The sequence below is a fragment of the Cryptomeria japonica genome, chromosome 4 (assembly GCF_030272615.1).
Source record: "Cryptomeria japonica chromosome 4, Sugi_1.0, whole genome shotgun sequence".
Lineage (NCBI taxonomy): Eukaryota > Viridiplantae > Streptophyta > Pinopsida > Cupressales > Cupressaceae > Cryptomeria > Cryptomeria japonica.
This window is the reverse complement of record NC_081408.1, coordinates 46856467-46862240: the sequence shown is the minus strand read 5'-3', so window position 1 is coordinate 46862240 and position 5774 is coordinate 46856467. Positions and strand designations below refer to the sequence as shown.

The window sequence follows — 5774 nt, the reverse complement described above, 5'->3', positions numbered from 1 at the left end:
CCTTATTAACACCAATAACAAATGGATCGACAACTTCCCCATGAGCACAAATAAGTTCATATGGTGTTTCAAATTAATGGGCCTCTCAGTCCTTAGTATCTAAATATCTATTTTCTATAGGCTATTTCAAAGTGTATGACAAAAGGGATAAATTAGAAAAGATAGTTATGTGCAAGGAAAATGTGTTTTGAAATTAAACAAAATTATGATAAAAAATTAATCCAAAAACATAAAAATCAAACAACACTCAAGTTTAGGCTATAAAAAGGGTCAAATTAACATGAAAATCAATGAAAAAAGTATATCAAACCTCATTTTGCAATGGTGTATTGAAGATATGTTTGATATCAATATGTGCTCACAAAAATTTGACAGTTCACATAATGGTAATCAATAGCTTAAGGATGCATGGTATGAGAAAATGGCTAATTGTTTATATATATATCTATATATATATATATATATATATATATATATTGGGGGATGGAATGGATGAACAGTGTAGATTGCTTGATGAGGAACAAAAATTGAGGGTGAATTGGTACTCTCACCTCATGGGATTTTTAATTGCTTTATTCCCCTCCAATCCTCTTTTTTTTTCAAAGAAAGGAATTTTTAAATTCCTTTTGGGTATTTGAAGAAGAAAGACTCATGTGCCTAAGTACATGTTGTCTTCTCCAAAAGGGGTTGCATTTAAGGTTGAGTGTGAGGGGTAAGATTGTGTGGGGATTTGAAGTGGTCCAATCCTACTTGATTAGGATTAGGGGACATGAAAATTATTATGGATAAGATTATGGATAATGATAAGTGATGGAGGATGTGACATGTGAGGGATAAATTAAATAAATAGAAGTTATATATTTAATGTATTTGGAAGAAGGAGATCAAGGGTGGAGGTAATTAATTAAATTGATCATTTATCTTAGATTGGGAATAATGAAAATAGAGGAAAATAAATAATATTAATTACATAATAGAATATTATTTAATTAATATGAATGATGGGGAATAAGATGAAATAGGGGTAAATTAACCAAATGTGGTTAATTTTAGGTGTCTATAATAGTATATCAACTTTGTACGTTAAAAATAAAAAGAACAAAGTAAAATGATAAAAAAAATTTAAGAGTTTCTCTTCACAAGCCTTTTCTCTTCAATCACCCAACCCTTACAAATGAAAAATTATTTATATTATATAGAACCTCCTTCTCAAAGCTAAACCAACTATTGCAATTTTTAGAAAATCCAAAACATCACATTATTGGTATTTTTTTATTTTTGTCTAGTTTTAGATTTTGAAATTTGCTTCCTTCCACTTTACATGGCTGTTTAAAAGTCATTGCAAAAAATAATTTAAATATCACAACTTTCAAGAGTCATTACTTTTGATTTGGGTATCCATTTGACTTCTCATTTTCTTTTTTAAATTAAAAATTCCAAAGAGATATATTGGCCGAAAAAAATTAATGCCTATTTCATCAATTATTAGAGCCAAATTTGATCAAAATTGAACCTTCAAAATTGTGATTTAAGTTTTTTTTTTAGATTTTTGAAACTTTAAAATTTTAAAAATTTGTTGTCTAATTGCAAATTCTGATCGAAACTCATTATTAAAGTTAACATAGAATTATTTTCTTGGAGCTTTAAGAGTTTTTTTAGATCTGCTTAAACACATAGGTAGTAAGAATATAAATCCTATTATTTTTTTAGCAATTTTCAATAGTCTTACATTTTTTAGATGAGGGACTTTCTAAGAATGTATACTCAACTAACTTATAATTACTATAAAACATTAGTCTCATACATAGCCAACAAAAAAAATTGATCTCAATTTGATTTGGGTAAATTAAGACAACAAATAGAACACAAATTGAGATGACATTTTATCATGATAAGTAAAAAATTTAGCCATAGGAATGAACTAATAATTTCAACGTAGGCTCCAATAGTATGATTATATGGTGAACATATTAAGAAGAAGGTATTAGGATATAGATTGGGTAAAATAAAAGGAATATGTAAGATAATTTAATATGACTTAGTTATACTGTTGAGACATGGACCAGCTAGGACTCGAACCTAGGACCTTCCATATGATGCTGGAGTGCTCTATCACTAAGCTACTGGCCCCTCTTGGACCAGTCCATTGTCGGTCCGGGTGTGGCTTATTTCCAACACCAACACCCCCCCTTAAGTCCCCCCCTTAAGCCACACCTATCATGTGCTTGGGGCTCCTAGCTTGGACCTGGCTCTGATACGATGTTGAAACATGGACCAGCTAGGACTCGAACCTAGGACCTTCCATACACTACTAGAGTGCTCTACCACTGAGCTACTAGCCCCTCTTGGACCAGTTCATCGCCAGTCTGGGTGTGGCTTATTTCCAACACCAACATATACCAAGCAATTTTTATATGGATTATGAAAATGTTGATATTGTTTTATCTAATAAAATTTTTCAAGGAACATTTACTATACATTTATGAGGCATGATGTGTATATGGCTATCTTAAAGATGGGATTCCACTGAATATTTTTTTATTGTTCATGTAGATAGATTTATTTGTGATATCAATACTATTTTCAAGTGAATTTCATACTTATTTTGAGACTCAACTTATATTTAAATTGATTATATGATTAATTGACCTAAATATTGACTAAATGTTTATTTTTACTTCTTGAGTTTCAATAACTAAGTTCAAAATCTTGCAAATTTATATTTTTAGGTTTAATATGCTAATATACATAAATTAGTGATAAATAAAGGGTTTTGGGGATGAAAAATCTCTAGTTAGAGCCATTTTATGATATCCTTATCTAGATTTTAAGAAAATAACTATATACATGCCCTCTCATCAACGTGGTCTCTTCTTTTCATAAGCCTTTAAAACTATTTGGTGAGGTGTTGAGAACCAAAGAGATCAAAAGGACCCTACACTTGAATGCTAATGGTTTTATCTCATTGAGACCAAAAATAATTTTTTGCATAATTTATACATGTATATATAAATGGTAAATAATGTTTTTGTGATGTACTAGGGTTATAAATGGTAAATAATTGTTTTGTGGTGTACCTGGGTTATTAATGGCAAATAATGTTTTTGTGATGTACTAGGGTTTGAAGGCATGATATTGATTTTATTTGGGTTAAGGATGAGCATTTTTTTTAATTTTTTTTTCCCTCAGTATGCTTCAAGATATTTATCAAGATATAAATTCTTCCTATATTAATTGATTTCTTTCACCTATAGGGGCATCTCTCTTTTCTATAAAGTGTTATGATTTCTATTTTTTATTTTTTTAAATGTTAATATTTGACTAAATTTCTAACATTAGATTGTATTATGGAGAAAATGTTTAGTTGAAAAAAGATAAAATCAATTATACAAAATACTAAATTCTAATTCCAACTTAGATTTATGTCAAAAATTAAGAAGAATAAGCTATTTATGATGAGGAAATTGAATACCTTGTTATTTTTATTTTTAGAACTTATAAAGTGTAAGTCATAAATTTCTTGGAGGCTATAGACCAATAAAAAGCATTCATCAAATTTTGATTCATGGCCAACATTGTCATTTGATAGATTTTATCTTTTGGGAAATAAGAAAATATCATATATGTTGATCAAATTTTTAATTACTAGTAAATATTTATCATTTGTAATATTTTGGGATGTCAAAACTTAAAGAACATAAATGATATTATTAGTAGATCAATGATTGAAAAAAATATATGAAGGGATCCCAATGGATAGTATAGACATGAAAGTCCTTTTATCAGCATTTTGTAAAAGGATTACGACCCCCTCAAACACACGGAAGAAGATACATGAATTTTTTGTACTTATATCAACATAAGAAATAATTAGTTGAATACTAGACCAACAAATTTCATGATTACTTTGCACATTTGCATGAGAAACCTTTGAACAACACAAAGCATCCAAATACATAAGTGAATTATCAGCTCACATTTGTGTAAAAATTGATTTCTTCAATTTAGAAATATTGAAACAAGCCTTTTGCCAAGCATCTAAGAATGAAACCAAGGAAATATTTAAGCATATGATTTCTTGCACAAGAACATGCTAACAAAAGATTCAACTCTAAAGCCCATTACATAGAAACAATAGTAGAATTAAAAAATTAATCAACTATGCTAAATATTAAAGCATATATACTTTTCACACCAACAAAAGAGAGATAAGAAAAAACAACAATATATAAGATTTATTCAAGAACCAATCTTAGAAAACCAAAATATAAATATATAATGCTTAACTACTGACCATTTGATAGCACATTGAAGTACCATTACTAATTTATAAACTATTTAATTATAACTCTTTCTTTTTAATTAGCATGTCCATGATGAGAAGTGTCATCATCTCCCTCCAGTAAACGGCGAAGGCCTACTTCATTTTGAATGCCAAGTGCTCCTCTTTTTATTCCCTCCTTGCTCTTATTCCCCTAATTCATCATCAACACACCATGTCACAAAAATATTTCAAACCCTTCCATATATTCAAAATTACAATAATAATAAGTAGCTCTCAGACATATTTGTTATACCTGTGACAACTGGCATCTCTGCGTTGCGCCCATATCTCCATCATCTGTAGTGGAATACAACCATCCAAATGATTATGAATAATATCTGTGACTCCTAATACAGAAAAACCAATTTCAAGGCATAAAAAAATCATGGAGTAACTTACAAAGCAGACGGCAGTCAGATAGAACTATTGACATCCCCAATACTAAAAAGATTATGGCTGTTAATTGTCTACCCATTCAAATAGTTTTGTTTCTCAGACGAACAAAATATTGCACAGCCAAAAGTAGTGTTGTAAAATTGCCATCACAAAGATGGGTATTTATAATGACACACCAAGGACTTATTTTACTTCGTTGATTAGTTCTTTACGTATACTTAATTCATAAGTCAAGGTCATTAATTTCATTGACGTTTGTAAAAGCTCAGAATATCATATAATTATTATTTGGTACTGACCAACCTTACAAATCATTAGTCAAGCCCATATTCACTGCATTTGTTCACTTTGTGATTACTTCTCTGCATGTCTACAATTCATTAGAAAGCTCTCTGTAGTCAAGCCCAATGTTTTAAACGTTTCAGATCGAAAAGTCGAAGCCTTTAGACGAGTATGATTTATTATTCATCGAGATTGAATTCACCTAAGATGATAAAATAAAATATTTTGAGCTGGACTGGAAGTGGTTGACAAAAATGCAAGCAACTTGCATCAATCCAAACTTGTAAGTTGAATTGGAAGTGGTTGACAGAACTGCAAGTGACTTTCACCCATCCAATCTTATCCATCATTAGACTTCATGCTAAATACGGCCAACTACTACACTTATTATATTTGACTATCTTATATAGTTTTTGAATACATTAGAATAGTTCACAATCCATCTTTCTCCAATTCAAAAGTCAATAGAAATTATATAGGACTCAGTCAAGTCAACTTAAGTCAGGTCTATGTAGTTTAAACCATGTGAGATTGAATAATTTAAATTGATTTAGTTTTGTGAAAAATTAAATATTAATTTAATATTTAAATTATTAAAGGAGTAATTTATTTGATTTGGCAGAAGGTTGTTAAAGGTAATTTGAACAGCTATGTCAAGGGTATGCAAGGTTTCGATCTAGATCTTTCCAAGAACTTTGCTCAGGCTTGGCAAAAAGGTGAGGTGAAGATTGGAAAGGTTGCCTTCAAAGTCACCTCAGACTTGATTGCCGCC

The 5774-nt window shown here is 29.9% G+C and overlaps 1 non-coding gene across 1 annotated transcript; it reads right to left on the bottom strand.

The window, feature by feature from the left end:
* Nucleotides 1-2270: 2270 nt before the first annotated feature.
* TRNAT-AGU (transfer RNA threonine (anticodon AGU)) lies at nt 2271-2342 on the bottom strand. The gene has a single exon. It is a non-coding gene; the product is annotated as a tRNA-Thr (tRNA).
* Nucleotides 2343-5774: the final 3432 nt, after the last annotated feature.